At 53.1% G+C, this 16,198-nt stretch overlaps 1 protein-coding gene across 1 annotated transcript in view; it reads left to right on the top strand.

The window, feature by feature from the left end:
* GNG7 (G protein subunit gamma 7) overlaps positions 1 to 16,198 on the top strand; it is a 70,277-nt gene that overhangs the window by 34,376 nt on the left and 19,703 nt on the right. Inside the window, exon 3 of the mRNA XM_033136647.1 lies at positions 13,893 to 13,920. The gene's annotated coding sequence lies outside the window, so the exon portion shown is untranslated. The remainder of the gene's footprint in view (positions 1 to 13,892; positions 13,921 to 16,198) is intronic.

Genomic DNA, 16,198 nt, shown 5'->3' with positions numbered 1-16,198 from the left:
AATGGTAGAGTTAGAAGCGACCCCAAGGGCCATCTAGCCCAACCTCCTGCAAGGCAGGAATCTTTTGCCCAACATGAGGCTCAAACCCACAACCTCGAGATTAAAATTTCCGTGCCCTACCGACTGAGCTATCTTGACCAAATAGTCAACGGAGTATGATTGCAAATTGGTGCCTTTGCTCTTTCGTAGAATCAAAGAATTGTCGAGTTGGAAGGGACCCAGAGGACCATCCAGTCCAACCCCCTGCAATGCAGGACTATGTAGTTTTCCTGCATGGGGCTCGAACCTGCAACCTTGGCATTATCGGCTCCACGCTCTAACCAACCAAGCCACCTTCAGGCCATTTGTCGGCTGCATTTGTGAAGTGCTTCCCACGAGGCCTCCCAAAGCTGTTTGCAATATCATAAAAATGCGTAAAAGCAGTTCAGAACACTTGCACGTATAACATAAGCTCGAACCTGCAATGCCTGGGGTTTTCAAGTTCAGAGCATAGGCTAGTAAGAGGAAACACAATAGAAGACTTTCAAGCTACGCACAGCATGAGGAAAGCAGGTGGAGAAAAGCACCCCCTCCCAATAACGCTAGGAGAAAAGCACCCCCTCCCAATAGGCACGCAATGGAGCTGAATGCTGGGAGAATCAGGACAGAGTGCCCTTGTTCATGCAGCGCAGAGTGAAAAACTGTGGAACTCCTGGCCACAGGAGGCAGTGATGGCCGCCACCTGGGTTCATGGGGGGCAGGGCTATTGATGGCTCCTAGCCAGGATGGCTGCATTCTGCTTCCACAGTCGGAGGCAGACATGCTTCCGAATGCCAGTCGCTGGAAACCACAGGAGAGAGTTGCCCTTGTGCTCAGATTCTGCTTGCTGGTTTCTCATCATGGGGATCTGGTTGGCCGCTGTGAGGACAGGATGCTGGCCTGGATGCCACCCCCCCACCCCCAGCCCCACCCAGCAGCCAGGCTCTTCTTGCATCCATGTGTAGCAGGGCCAGTCTTTTGGATCCCTAGGTCCTTAGGGCTCACCCACACTTCTGTTTGTCTCATGAGGTTTGTCCCCCCTGGGGAAACCTGCCGTTTACCGCTGAGGAGGTCTCACAGGGGCACTTGCAGCCACACTTAAGGCCCAATCCTGACATCGTGCGGGACAGGGATGGACGGGGGTTCTCCTTGTTTCCAGTCTGGAGCATCTCTCCATGACCCAGAGCAGTGCAGGGTGCTGCCTCACCGGGCTGAGCAAGCAGACTGATGCCTGAAGGAGCTGGGGATGTTTAGCCCAGTGAGGAGATACAAAAGCCATCTTCAAATATCTCTAGGGCTGTCCCATGGAAGAGGGAGCAAGCTTGTTTTCTCCTGCTCTGGAGGGTAGGACTTGAACCCATGGCTTCATGTCCCAAGAAAGGAGATTCCGACTCACCACCAGAAAGAACTTTCCTCCAGAGGTGGAAGACTCTCCTTCCTTGGAGGCTTTTAAGCAGAGGTTGGGTGGCCATCTCTCAGTGCATTGCAGGGGGTTGGAGTAGATGACTCTTGGGGTTCCTTCCTACTCTACAATTCTAGGGTTCTGTGGTTTTGTGTGGCCTGGGACAGAAGCAGCCTGTGTGCGTCAGGCGCCTCTGCAGAGCCTGGCTTCTTTCCTGCCTTGTGTGCAAAGGCGCTGGGAGGCCTCTTTATTGCCACGCTTGGAGCTACACGTCTTTCGAGGAGGAGGGAAAGCCCCTTGTGGCAAAGGAGCTCTTCTCAGAAACATCCGGAGGGCCCCTGGTTGGGGAAGGCTGCTCTCCTCCTCCTCCTCCTCAGGACAAGCCTGCCAGTCTCCAGCAGGCCTTGGTTGATCTCTGCCGGTGTTGGCGCTCACGCTGCCACCTCTGTCCCCCCCCCTCTCGTGAGGCAGCTTATCTCATTTTTTCCAGGCCAAGCAAACCGCACACATGCCGTGTGTCTGTACGGTCCGTGCTGAGCACACCCCGTAACGTCTGCTTGCCAGGGGGAGTCTGGCTCAGCTGCCTGTGTGAGTGAGAGAGAGAGAGAGAGGCGAGAGAGAGACCTCCTATTCCTGGCTCCTGGGAGAAGCTGTTTGATCTCCACCTCTCCCCGCCTTGCTGGTGCCTTTCCTCCCTTTCGCCGCCATCCAGCAAGCCAAGTGGAGTCGACTGGGGAGAGCAGCCTGTGAGAAAGGCAAGCTCCTCTGTGAGCCACAGTGCTCCTTCCACCCCCCTGACTGGCAGCTGTGCATCCTCAGGGACTCTGGAGGGAGGCCAGGTGGGCAGGGTATAAATAATAAAATGTTTATGATCATGATCATTACTACTTGGAGGCACCAGGAATCAAACCTGCTGCCTATGGATAGCTGCTTCCCGTCAGTGCAGAAGCAATATACAGTTACAACCGAACTTATGCAACTCCCATTGCAAATTGGGTTTGTTATCAACATTTACAGGCTTACAGAGTTGTATTTTCAGCTGAATTTGGGGAAACCACTAGAGGCATCCATTGCGTTCAGCTATTTCAACTGCTTTTGTTTGATTTGCTCATTGCAACAAGCCACTGAAAGTCTGTATGTAAATGTTGATAATAAACCCGATTTGCAATGGGGATTGAATAATTTTGATTGTAACTGTAGAGCTAGTCTGGTCAGTGGTCTCTCTGAGCCTTGAGCTTCGATGCAGAGCACCTGTGTGTGCACGGGGTCCCCAGGTGGGGCCTGGAGGGACTCTCCGGAGAGCTCCTGATAGCATCCTTCTCAATGGCACAAGGGAGAGGGCAAAGCTTTGCTGCCGCTCCCTCCCCTTCGGTTGACATTTTCCAGGCGCTTTGTTGGCAGAGCTGATTAAGGGCTTGATAAGAGGAAGGGACATTTGCTTCTCCCCAGCTGCCTCTGCTGTTCTGCAGACTTGGCCCTATCAGCTGCCATCTGTGACCCACGAGGTCCCTGACTCATGTGCACTTTGAGAGAAGGTGACAAGTGCCTTTCTGAGCAGGGGACTCTCCCTCCCAGCCCTTCACATCAGCATCTGGGAGAGAAGGGGGAAACTGCACAGCACTTACTCAGCATGCAGAAGATGGCAAGGTTGGGAGAGACCCCCCAGGCTGCAAGATATTTTGCAAGGCCCCCTTTTCCTGGCTGACTCTCAGGAGGCAAATAAACTTTTTTTTTTGCAATTTTCAAAGGAACGCTGGGTGCATGGAGGATGGGCTGGAAAGGTTCTGATGGCGCCTGCCTCTTTCCAGGATGGAACAGCCTTTTACGAGGCAGCTGCAATCCTCCGCTCTTGGCACTGGGCATGGCCTGGCAAAGTCCCTGAGAAGATAGACCTGCCTGCCCAGGAATGCTGTCTCTGCCTGTGCAACATGCCTCTTCGCCTGTGGCTGGTGCTGGCACCTCTCTCTGCTTTTTCCTTCAATGGCTCTTTTGCCAGTTTGCTTCTCACCGCCTCCATTCTGCACTGCTCTCCCCTCCGAAGGAGCAAAATTAATATTATTTCGGCGATGACGCTGCCTGAGGTGCTGGCCTCAGCACCAGGCTGATGCCTGAGGCTGTGCTTGGCAGACGCCTCTGTTTGCAGGCCCAGTGCCAGCTTCTCCTACTCTCTCCTGGGTCCTCCTCTGCTCTGCTGCATGTTGCAGGATGCACCCTGCCTTGTCAGCACCACGAGGCTGCTCTCCTTGCTTGTCATTTGGCCTGGGCAGGATCAAAAGGAGCGTCCAGAGTTACGTTTCTTCCCGTTTGCCTGGAAATTCTGATTCAGTAGCTATCAGCTGTTGGACACGGCAGAAGGCTGCATGCACCATGTCTCTGGTTCCAGACCTTCTTGCTCAGTTTTGTCTGCACTGACTGGCAGCCAGGGCTCTCTCCCTTTCAGATCCCCGACAGCTGCAATCCTTCGCGGGAATGGCCGTCACAATATCTATATTTTATTGAAAATGTTCAGTGGAGAAACGTGAACGAGGTGGAAAACCCCCCAGAAAAAATGCTAGAAACTGCAGTACAATACATGGGTATAGACAGAAGTAGTGCAATTATTCTGACGTGTATAAACTTATTAGCAAGTCTTTGTGCTTTTTATAAATGCTTTCCAAATATAATTGTATTTATCCATACACAATCTGTGCCTAAAAGCAAGACATTCGTATGTTGCACATCTCTGGTGTCAGACCTTCTTTCTCAGGTATAGGTAGGTAGCCGTGTTGGTCTGCCATAGTCAAAACAAAGTAAAAAATAAAAAATTCCTTCCAGTAGCACCTTAGAGACCAACTAAGTTTGTTCTTGGTATGAACTTTTGTGTGCATGCACACTTCTTCAGATACACTGAAACAGAATTCACCAGACCCTTATATATAGTGAGAGGGTGGGGAGGGGTAAAAACCTCCAGTGAAGGAGATACATGACCTTTTGCAGGTGAGCGGGAGGGACATTGAGAGGGTGTCTCTGTGTGTCTTCCCTGTTGGGTTGGCAGGAGCCACCCTCCTCCCTGAGAGTATCTTGCCAGCCAGGCAAAGGCCAGCATGTCCCTAAGCAGCTGGCCAGGTGACTAGGGACTTTGTGCTCAAGCCCTCTTCCACTTGCTGCCTGCTTGGGCGGCAGGGAGTCTCCCTCTGGCCAGATCCTTCCTTTGCAATCTCCCTGCATGGGCTTACTTTGCCATGCGCAGAGACGGGGTGTGGGTGTGGGGTGGAGCCGTGCCTGCCATGTGCCACCCATATATGTTTGCATCCGCTTGGTCTCTTGAGTGACTCAGCCTCTCCTCTGCTCTCCTGGCTAGTTGTGAAAAGCGTCAGAAGGGATTCCTTTTTGGGTTGGGGTCTGTTCCTTGCTCTCCCGCTTTGCCAAACCAGGAGGCACTGGAGACTCCTCTTTCCTCCTCCACAAGTAAGATTTTTTATTGAGATTTTCCCATGAGACAATAACATTGCAGCTACAAAAGATGCAAAACAAAAGAAACAGAAGAGGGAAAGAACAAGGAGCAATTAATGCGAAGAGAGAAAAAAGAGAGAGAACAGCAAAACGTTAGTAAGAATTACAGAAGACAAACTTCCAATTTTCCATCTGCCAGTTACATAAAATAAAAGAATGTGATTAATTAAAAACTTCAGTCAATGTGGAAATTTATCTAATCTGCTTTCTGTTAAACAATCTTTCCTCCAAGTTCCTTATTCATTTCTTTTTCATTGGATGTTTTTAAGCAGAGGTTGGCTGGCCACCTGCCATGGATGCTTCAGTTGAGGTTCCTGCATTGCAGGGGGTTAGACTGGATGACCCCTGGTGGTCCCTCCCAACTCTATGATTCTGGTATATCTGCCTTGAGCTGGTAGGGAAAATCAAGGCATGGCACAGGATACATTTCATGCTGCTCAGTCAGGTTTTACTATTTCTGCAGCAGCTAAAGAATTTGGCTGCCAGGGATTCTTTAGTTGTGCTTCCTGCACTGCAGGGGTTGGGCTAGATGACCCTTGGGTGTCCCTGCCAGCTCTGCGGTTTCGTGGAAGCCTTTGGGCAGGGCACTTTGGAAAGGCAGAGGTGGCTGTTGCGAAACTTTCCCTGGCACTGGCTTCCGCATTCCTCCTCCTTTTTCCTCCACATTGTTTTGCTTGGTGCAATATTTGAAAAAGAAAGAAAAATGTTTTTGTTTTTTAAGAAATGCATTCCCCTTGTCTGAGGGCTGGGAGCTGATGGCCTGGGTTGTTTGGAGGCGTGAGGGGGATTTCTGTCAAAGGCAAGGATTGCTCATCATCCTGCAGGGAGATTTTGGCTCCCCAGGACAGAGAAGTACCGGCTTGGCTCTTTACTCTAGGAAAAAAACCCTGCATGTTCAGAATGGAGGGCTGCATTCTTTTCCAGTTGCTCCGGAATGGAGTTTCTCTTTTGGTCACAGTTAGTTGTCATTCTGGCAGTGCAGCTGAAACTTTTGTGCACTTTCCTGTAAAGGCGAGTTTCACTTTTCCTGAACAGGGAAGGCGTCTCCCTCACTCCCTTCCCCTCTCTCTCTCTCTCTCTCTCTCTCTCTCTCTCTCTCTCTCTCATTCCTGGCATACCAGTGAGGGTCATCCAGTCCAACCCCCTGCAATGCAGGAATCTCAGCTAAAGCCTCCAGGACAGATCCAACTTCTGCTTAAAAACCTCCAAGGATTGGAAGGAGAGGCCACAATCTCCCAAAAGAGAGAGACCTTTTTGTGTGTCTTTGTCCCACTGCTGTTTTGGACTGCCGGGGGGAGGGGGCAGTCCCTGCCTTTCAACGCGACCTACCTCGCAGGGCTGTTGTGATGATTAAATCAGGATGGGGAGAGCCACGCGCTCCACCTCAAGCCCCTTGGAGGGAAAAGGAGGGACAGAAATGCCATTATTTCCTTTGAATATGGCGATGGGGCCTGCCTTTCTCCCAGCAGAGAAGATAATAGAATTGTAGAGTTGGAAGGGACCCCAAGGGTCATCCAGTCCAACCCCCTGCAATGCAGGAATCTCAGCTAAAGCATCCAAGACCGATGAACATCCAACTTCCGCTTAAAAACATCCAAGGAAGGAGAGCCCTCAACCTCCTAAGGGTGGGGGGGGGGCGAACAAGAAGGCCTCCAACTGATTGACACAAGCTTACTCCAAAGTTAATTGGCTGCATCTGCAGAAAATTGCCTATGAGGAGCAAAGTGCAGCCCTGTGCTTCCTTCCATCCTTTTGGAGGTGCCCTGGTGTGTCATCTAAATCATTGCACCCTTTTCCATCCAGCCATCCAGTAGCCTCTGGTCACCTCAAGGCCCCCGAAAGGTTGGTGGGGAGGAGCTGGCCTGGAGCAGCCAGGTGGGCCACTGGACCTGGCCTGGGCTAAGGAAACAGAGGCAACCGCCAGGGCCAGCCGCAGATCCAGTGGCTGCCTGTCCTGGAGGATTGTGAGTTGCTAAGGTCAGTCAGGAGGAGCCCCAGAGCCCTTAAGGAGAGCCACAATGGCCAACCAGAAGAAGACGCCAAGCAGGACTTGAGTGCGAAAGCAGCAGCAGCAGCAGCAGCAGCTCCTCTCCCCCCTTGCAGTTCTCAGCAGCTGGTCTCATTCGAAGGCCTCTGACTCACACACAGCAGCCACCAGGGCTGGCTCCTTTGGCCTGGCGCTTGTGGGCTTCTCTGGCCCTCTGCAGGGTCTGGGGGCTGCTGGGGACCCTCCACCCCAGGACAAAGGAAGGGGCTGCTCCGCTTGCAGTGTGGATGGAAGAAGCGGCAGGGCCCTGGTGGAATGTGTGAGAGGCGCCGAGTGTGTGCGAGAGAGGGAGGGCGAGAGTGAACGCGTCTTGTGTGACTCACGCCTGTCCTTTTCCACGCTGGTGATAGGGTGACGCTGTCGCTGTGGGGGGAGCATTGCCAAGCTGTGTTTGCAGCGTGGGCACCCCAGGGCTCCCCAGCTTAGCGGGTGCAGGTGGGTGACGTGGTTTTCTCTCCTGCGTCGTCACACGGCCACCATTGCCTCCCCCCCCCCGCCTTCTTGAATGTTCTCGTACAAAGCTGCAAAAAGGGCAGAAATGCTCTTGGGGAGCTGTGCCCTGTGCAAATCCCTCTTTCTTTCGCTTTCTTTGTGGGGGGGAGAGATGGGGGGGGAGAGAAAGAAAGGGGCTATTGTCTCCAGTGATTTCTGTGTCTTCCTTTGCTATGGGACTTTGAGACTTGTGGGGCAGGGAGCAAGAGCCCCCAGGACCCTGCAGGGTGTCTCTGCCCAGAAGAGCAACTGCCCCATTCCTTCTCTCACCGCTGATCACTCAAGGCAACTCCTGCAGCCAGGCGGGTGCCAAACGTCTTGCAAGGCTGAGAGGGGGGTCTTGTTGTCTGGGCAGCCCAGGACCCCCAGTAACACGGCCCAGGCTGGTGCCCCCAAGGAGGTGCTGCTCATACAGCGGTTTGGCTTCACCCCTGGAGGCACGCTCCTTTGTCTCTTGAGACAGGTGGATGCCAACCACCTCACTAAGCCCTGTCATGGATCATGGAAACATAGCCAGGTCAACGTGTCCCTCTAGCTCAGCATTGCCTACTCTGGTCTCAGGCAGGGAGTCTCTCCCAGTCCTGCAGGAAACCAGCAAAATGGACACGAGCCTGAGAGCCATTCTCAGAACTGTGGAAGCAGCGCCCATCCTGGCTCGGAGCCACTGATAGATAGCCTTTTCCTCCATAAATTTGACTAATCCTCTTTTAAAGCCATCCCGCTTGGTGGCCATCGCTGCCTCCTGTGGCAGGGAGTTCCACAGTTTAACTGTGCTGCGGAAAGAAGTTTATCTGCCCTGAATCTTCTGGTGTTCAGGGTGTCACCAAGTTGCAGCATTACAAGAAAAGGAGGAAAACCTCTCTCTCTGCTTCCTCCACTCCATGTATGATCTTACAATCTTCTGTCACGTTGCTGCGTCTGACCAGACACCTTGAGAAAAGCAGGGTGCTGGATTCGATGGAGCTCCCTTTGGCCTGATCCTGTGGCAGAGTTCCCCATGCCTCACCGTGTTCTGCTTTGGAGGTGCTCTGCCTCTGATGTGCAAGTGGGGCGGGTGCTGCTGCCGCCCTCATGCCCCTTTTGCTGGCTTCCCCTGGGTTGGGCGTCTGGCTGGACACCACGGTGGGAGACCCAGGAGGCTGGGCTCGATGGAGCCCCTTTGGGCAGTGCTCAGCATAGGGCCTGCTGTTGTGCCTCCTGCAGGATGCCCCTTTGCAGACCTTGAGCCGCCCACTGCCAGCTGCTGGGAGGAATCTGCTCTTTGCTGCTGCTTCTCCTCTGATAGCAGAAAGCGGAGGTTGCCCTCGGATATTGTGGCTGGAGACAGACAGCACCTTCCTCTCCCGTCTCCTTGGCTGGCTCTCGGTGCTTTTCTCCCCTCCACTCTTGCTACTCCTCTCTGTCTGTTCAGCACATGCTGCACCAAGGCTGTAATTACGTTTCCAGAGCTCGTGAGAAAATGCTGGACTGTCTATATATCTCCTCTCTTTTCTGCTTGCTTTCTCTCTTCTTCTTAATCAGCAAGTATCAGTGATACAGATCTCAACAGCTTTAAAAAAAAGGAGGGTGTCATTGGATTAGCAATTGCATGGCACCAGCAGTGGTGTTGGTGTTTTTAATCCTCGCTTCTCTACGTTTTGACTTGCTCTCTTGGCTGCAGAAGATAGGGCTTCATTTGCAGGCAGCCAGTGATCCTGCATAAGTAGGTATATTTGGTTGAAAGGGGGTGGCAAGGTGGAAGGGGGCACAGGGCACGGAATTCAGCTTGCAAGAAATGAGAGGATGGTGTGGGGGTGTTTTTAAGCAAGGCGCTGGCCCAAGAGACTGCAGAGGTGATGGGCAGCCCCAAACAAAAAATTTTTGGGGGGCGGGGGGGGGCTCAGCTTAGCTCTGCCTGGCCCCAGATCTCTTGGTCAGCTGCATGCAGGAAGTCTCAGGAGGCCTCTGGTGTCTCCAAGCAGGACTGGGAAGAGAATCTGGTGCAGACAGCACCAAGCTAGACAGACCTGTTGTCCAACTTGCTATAAGGCTGTGCTTCTTGCAGTATTTAAATCAGCCTTTCTCCCCAGAAACATGACTAGAATCTTGTTTTATGAGCTGCAGGTCGGTGGTGCAGCACTTGCTCAGCATGCCAGTTCAATCCTCAGCACCTCCAGGTAAGGCTGGCAGAGGCTGCCATACTCTGAAACCCCAGAGAGCCATTGCTGGATGGACTCCAGTGGTCTTACTTGGTTTAAGGCAGCGTCCTGCATCCATCCCGGCAGGAGCAACGTAGATTTGCACCATACCTGCAGGCGATGGAGAATCCAGCGGTTCTGCCCAGCGTCTGGGGTTTACCTTGGTGCAGCAACACTCAGGCCACTCCACTGCTTAGAGGAAGGCTATTATTATTACTGTGTGTTTATTCAATTTAAATACCACCCTTCATTTGAAGATCTCATGTCTCACAAGATACAAACACAGGATAAAAGCACAAAATAAATAGTTAAAAGCCAAAACTAAACAATACCCCCTCCCTGCCCCCCAAAAACATGTAGAAGGCCGTAGAATATTAATCAGCCAAAGGTCTGGGAGAAGAGGAATGGTTTTTTTTCCTGGCACCTAATATATATATAATGAAGGTGCCGGGCAAACCTCTCTGGGGAGAGCATTCCACAAGTGGGGAGCCACTGCAGAAAAGGCCTGTTCTTGTTTTGCCTCCTCACATGGAGGCGGCACATGAAGAAGGTCCTCAGAAGACGATCTCAGGGTCTGAGTTGGTTCATATGGGGAGAGGCAGCCCTTGAGGTATTGCAGCCCTGAGCCGTTTAGGTCAAAAGAAGCACGTTGAATTAGAAAACTAATTGGTAGCCAGTGCAGTCAGATTAGAGCAAAATGCTCAAGCTTTCTTGCCCCGGTGAGAAGCCTGTCTGCTGAATTCTGCAGCAGCTGAAGTTTCCGATCCGTCTTTAGAGGCAGCCCCGTGTATAAGGCGTTTCAGTAATTTGCGTTGCATATTGTTTTTCGTATATAGTTGACAAGTACGTTCAACCCAAAAGCAAGCTTTGGAAAGGATGTGAGATGTGTTTCCTTGGACGTTCTCCCCATCCACCAACAACTATTGAGCGGGGGGGATTCTAATGCTCTGCTTGCGATGAGCCTGGGCTGCCCACCGTTGGAGGCAGGATCCTTGGCTCGGTGGGCCTGCTTGGGGTCTGGCCCTCTCATTCCCATCTCGCAAGCATGCAGTGGAGAGAAAGTGGGCTGAAGCACATTTTGCAGGCAGAGCAAGCAAGGAGGAAGAGCATTGCTTCATTTTTGTTCCTGAATCTGTCTTGAATGATCCTTTTGGGGAAGGGCAAGGAGCTGGCCCAACCCCTTTGCTCACCTTCTTGTTCTTGGCAGGAGGGGTGGGGGATTCATTACGAGCGAGGTTCAAGGTTCGTGCTGCAGAATCTATTTTCCCATCAGGCAGGCGGTGATAATACAGCATCCCTCCTCTCTCTGTGTGTGGAATAGTTTGGGGCGTTTGGGCAGTAAAATTCCATACGTTGCCCAGCCTGATTCCCCCCCCTCCTCCCAGGTCTGCTCTGTTCCAGCTTATCGGAAAACACCAGGAGGGGATTCTGGTACTGCTGCGCTCCCTCCTCCCTTGACACGCCTGGGGCAACCAAATAGGCAGCCGGGAGGGCTGGACCCCTGTCCTTTGGGCTCTCAAAGGCCTTTGCTCCGTGCCAGGTGGGTCGGGGGCCACCATTTTCCAGGGCTGCCTGTTGCCCCCTACCCCAGACACTCCTGTGTGTTTTTCCAATATTCACATGCCTTTGCAATCTCTGTATCCTGCCCTGCCCTGTAGCTTTGTGAGGAACAAAAATGATTTGACGCAGGCATGTGGAACGCTGCAGTATCCCCTGAGGGGTTTTCAGTCTGGCTCCTGAAAGGGCACCACAGCAGCCAAAACAGCCCCAGGCTCTACCCAGAGCCCTGAGCCATCCTGCAACTGGGTTCCTGGGTGTCTCGTGGCAGCAACCCCAAAGCCGGAGTGGCCAATCAGAGCAGAGGAGGCGGCGGCTGTGGCCCAAGGCTAGGGGAAGCCGTAGCCTGGCTTGGCATCAGGTCGCTCCAGGTGAGCCCATGCCAGACCTGAGCTTGTCCTCTCCAACTTTCACAGCCACAGGGCCTAGGGTTGCATTTGCACTCAGCAATCAACCAGCGGCTCAGTTCCTGGTTGTTGCGCTGCCTGTCTCAGCCTTGCCTGCAGCTCACGTGCTCTCTAAAGTGCCAGGATTGGGTGCCTGCTTTCCCACCTGTGCACAGCAGACGGAGCATCTGACTCCATTTGGGGTGGGTAGGATGGGCAGGCCCATTTTGTGGCCCGCCTCTTTTCCTTCTTAGAAAACATGGCAGCCCATGGCACTTCCTCAAGATGGCAAATGGGCCCATTGCCCCCATCCAAAGAAGGCGTGGGACGACGACCCCTCAGCTGGAGCTTCTAGATTCCCATGAAGGAGACGTGTTCTGGTGGGCATCTCTGGTAGTGAGAGTCTTGGCTCCCTGTCACAGCCAAATCCCAGACTGTGGTCCGTCTCTCCCTAACAAGCCACATGTGCTGACCACCTTAAGCCGTGGCTTATTGCTGGAAAGCTGGGCTATCGCTCCCAGCTCCGTCTAGCTCTTTTTCCGAGGCACCGGGGCAGCTGTGCAGGGGCTTTGTTCGCGTTCCTGCTTTGGGCTTCACCCTGCTTGCTCGCAGAGGGGAGGAAGGCGCTGCCACTGTCTGCCCGCCCTCCCTCCTTGCCTTGCAAAGGGGAAAGAGAGTGACTTCCCTGCAAGGCAGGCCAGGCACACTTCTGAACTCCACCCCCTGCGTGTGACGCATCCCTTTTGTTGTGAAGCAGTTTGCATCTCTGGAGTAATGTCCCTCCTGTGACGCTTGGCAAAGGAATTTCAGGCATGAGGGGAATGTCTGCTCTGTGGGGCCAGAAGATGTTTTTTTTTGGGGGGGGGGAGCCCAAAGCACAAATCTCAGCTGCTGCCCTTACTGCCATTGCCTCACAGCTTCCTTCACAGCATGTGTGGGTTTTTCCCTCTTGCCTCTCAGGAGCTGCTCCTGAGTAAAAACTCAGACCACGTGGGGCAGAGGGAGAGAGAGAGAGAGAGAGACTGAGCAATCTGCAGATATCTAGGGCCCAGGGCCTGTGATCTCTTCCTGAGCCTCTCTTCTCTCTCTGCCTTGTAGGGGCCCAGGGACATGAAATGCGAGGGAAGCAGGACACACACACGGATGCTTCCATGCTGCTCTACCTCACAGGCATGCTGAAAAGATAGCAAGAGGCTGTTCTGTGGAGAGTCTCATGCTCCAGGGAGCCCTGCGTGGACAGCATTGCCAAGCAGTCACCTGACTTCGCACTCAGTTGCTCTGAAACAGCTACCCCTCTCCCCACTCTTGGCTCTGCAAAATTTGTGCTTTGCAGCGGCTCTGAAGAAGTCACCTGATGCCTCTGAGTGGTGTTGGTCAAGCAGCCAAGGCCAGGCTGAGCTTAATGGACCCAATTATAGAAGTCTGTCTATCTATCTATGAGATGTATGAGGTGTTAGGAGAGGGTAGTACCTCTGGTGGGGGCCATGTCCTCTTTCTGGGATGGTTTGTCCACCTTGGGTACCTCCCCAACCCCCCCCTGCAATCTGCTCTCACCTGCGGCTCCTAGAAGCTGTCAGCAGGTGACAGTGGCCACAATCACAGGAAACAGCTTTGATTGGCCAGCTGAACCAGGTGAGGGGAGTCAAGGGGTCTCAGACTCTTGATGAGTTAGGGGCTTCTCCTGCATGTGAAGACAGGCTCCTGAGGACAAGAGGGGGTCCAATGGTCAAGGAGGTGGTTTCTGCCCATGTGGCTTCACCCCTGGAGGTGCACTCCATTGTTCTCGAGACAGACATATGCCAAAAACACATACACAAAGACCAGCACATACATGCACTCTGGTATGCGTATATAAATGACAGCCACCCATGCCAGAGCATTGAAAACATGTGACATATTAGCATGTGCCACCCACCATCCCAGGGGAGGGAATCCTCTGGTTTGGGGCCTGCTACCAAAAAGGCCCTGCTGCCCCGCACCCTGCCCTCCAAGTGGAGCTGGAGATCACGTCTCCTTCCCCAAATATGCCAGTGTTTAGAGGGAGAGGCTAGGGCCTGGGAGACTGGGTTCAACTCCCTTGAGCACAGGCACTGCCTCTCTCAGCCTAACCTACCTCACAGGGTTGTTGTGAGGCTCAATTGATCATACAAACTCACCCCCCAGTGTGTATAAAAGATTTTGGGACCCCCCTCCCCTGCTGGCATTTGGCAACCTCCTGTCTCTCCCCCCTCAAGCTCTGTGTGAGATTGATAGTTTTCCCCATTCAGGAAAGAAAAGAAAAAATGTAACCTTTCCTCTCTCTTTTTGTGTCTCCCTCTCAGGTGTGTTCCAAGGACGTTGGAAGAAAAGGTATGTGCGCAGGTGGCTGTGGAGCGGCTTCTGTAATGGGGTTTGGATTGGGATCTTATTCCTGGGCTGCTTTCTCTCTGGTGTGTTGGAGGTGGCGGTGGTGACATGACCTTTTTCTCTTGCCTGTGCCTAATGGACTGATCTCTGGCCGTGAAGGGGGTCCAGGGAAAGGGGTCTGGGGTCTGACTCAGGAGAGGGGGACAGCGATTTGTGGAGACCTGTAGCAGCCAGGAGGCAAGAGTCAGAGGCAAGGGAAGCTTCAGAGCTGGAGGAAGAGGAGCAGGAGGCAGACCAGGGAAGGGAAGGGAAGGGACACCCTCTCCTGCACCACTTGTCTCCCAGAACCAGGACAGGACTGACAAGGGAGGAACAGAGGTCGTTTCCATGCGGGCGCAGTCTCCAACTGTGTGTGCGCAGCCCCTCAGGGAGAGAGACACAAACTGGTGGAGGGAGAATGATCCCTGTTGCTGCAAGTGCTCCATAGAGTGCAGACCGGGGAATAGCTGCCTAGTCGCCAGATCGGGTGGCGTAGGTATCCGGAGCTGGAGAAGTGACTGCAAGTGTTTCAGGTGACAATAAATATTTAATTCTCCGCCATGTGCATTCCTTTGACTGAGCAGTGCCTAGAAGCCATGCCCGGGGAGCCCCAAAACGCTCCCTTCTCTTTGCAAGCACTCTGCACGTGCACAGGTACTGCAATGTCCTGCATCCCTGAGCCAATTTATTGTGGCAGCGGGAGAAACATGGGTGGGAAGTGAGGCTGCTGCTCTCTGCGGTGGCACCTTGGGGTCTCTCCTCTCTCACTTAGCATCTCTGTGGTGAAAATAAGTTGTTGGCATCCGCCTGTCTCGAGAGACAATGGAGGAGTTCCTAAGGGGGTTGAGGTCAAGCCCTTGAACAGTTGCAGTGCCTGCTGTGGTTGCAGAGACTGATGCAGGAGAGACATGTTTTGTTGCACCCGGGACAGAGGAAGGCGTCCGGTTTTGCTGCTGCAGATGCATCGTGGCATTTTTTTCTCTGCGTTCCTCCCAGTGGCCATTCCTCCTCTGGTCACCTGACTGCCTGTCTCCAGGATTCCCACATGCGGGATCGATGTTGCCAGCCTCCATACCACGTTGGCAGACATCTTTGTGAGGCTCTTTGGGGCTGGGAAGAACTTCTGGCCACAGGCTCAGGGCAACTTTCCAGGCTGTGTTTGAAGATGGGCACTGGGACTGGGTGGTGTCTGGCTTTCAATGTTGTGCTCTATCCTCAGATAAACATTGCAGTATACCAGGGGTCAGCAAACTCTTTCAGCAGGGGGCCGGGTCCACTGTCCCTCAGACCTTGTGGGGGGATGGACTATATTTTTTGGGGGGGGTGAACGAATTCCTATGCTCCACAAATAACGCAGAGATGCATTTTAAATAAAAGGACACATTCTACTCATGTAAAAACACACTGATTCCCGGACCGTCCGCAGGCCAGATTGAGAAGGCGATTGGGCTGCATCCGGCCCACGGGTCTTAGTTTGCCTACCCATGCAATATACTGACCTATCACAGTGTCTGAAATAAGAATGGAGCTAGGTAGAGGTGAACAGGGCAGTGTCCCGGCAGCTGCTACTACTTTAGGGGTCTGAAACAGACTTTTTCTTTTCTTTTTTTTACTTTACAATGGTCATTTTATAGTATAGAGCAACAGGGGTGGCCAAATCCACAAGAGAAGTGATAACCAGCTTCACAGTTTTCCCTACATCACAGTTTTTTACACACCACACGTAATGCAATTTGCGATGTATGGCCACATCAATCAGCCTGGAAAGCTCAGTTGTTTTGAGCTGATAACACCAAGGTTGCAGGTTCGATCCCCAACTGGGCCAGCTGTGTATTCCTGCATGCAGGGGATTGGACTAGATGATCCTTGGAGTCCCTCCTAACTGCAATTCTATGATTCAATGCGTATTATGAAACCGTTACCACCATGTGGACTTCAAACCAGTTTGTCTCAGGAGGAGGACCAGGGGCATTTGGGAGTCCCTGGCTCGCCTTCCCTCTCTGGCCTCACCCCTCCTGGCAGAAGGCTTCCCTTCTTCAGCTTCCTGCTCCTGCCTGGGGGCGGCTGCAGAGATGCTTCTCTCCCTGCTCTTTTTCAGGGGTGAGCTCAGCTCCTGAGTCTCTGCCAGGCCAGCGTGACTGGAGGGTGGGTGACAAAGGAAGCCTCCCCCCTCCATCCGCCCCCCTTCCTGGCAGGCTCTGTGTCCCCCGCCATCCCCCCATGCCTCACATGACGCCTCAGT

Source organism: Lacerta agilis, chromosome 18 (genome assembly GCF_009819535.1).
Source record: "Lacerta agilis isolate rLacAgi1 chromosome 18, rLacAgi1.pri, whole genome shotgun sequence".
In the NCBI taxonomy this organism is placed as follows: domain Eukaryota; kingdom Metazoa; phylum Chordata; class Lepidosauria; order Squamata; family Lacertidae; genus Lacerta; species Lacerta agilis.
This window is presented reverse-complemented; position numbering and strand designations above follow the sequence as displayed.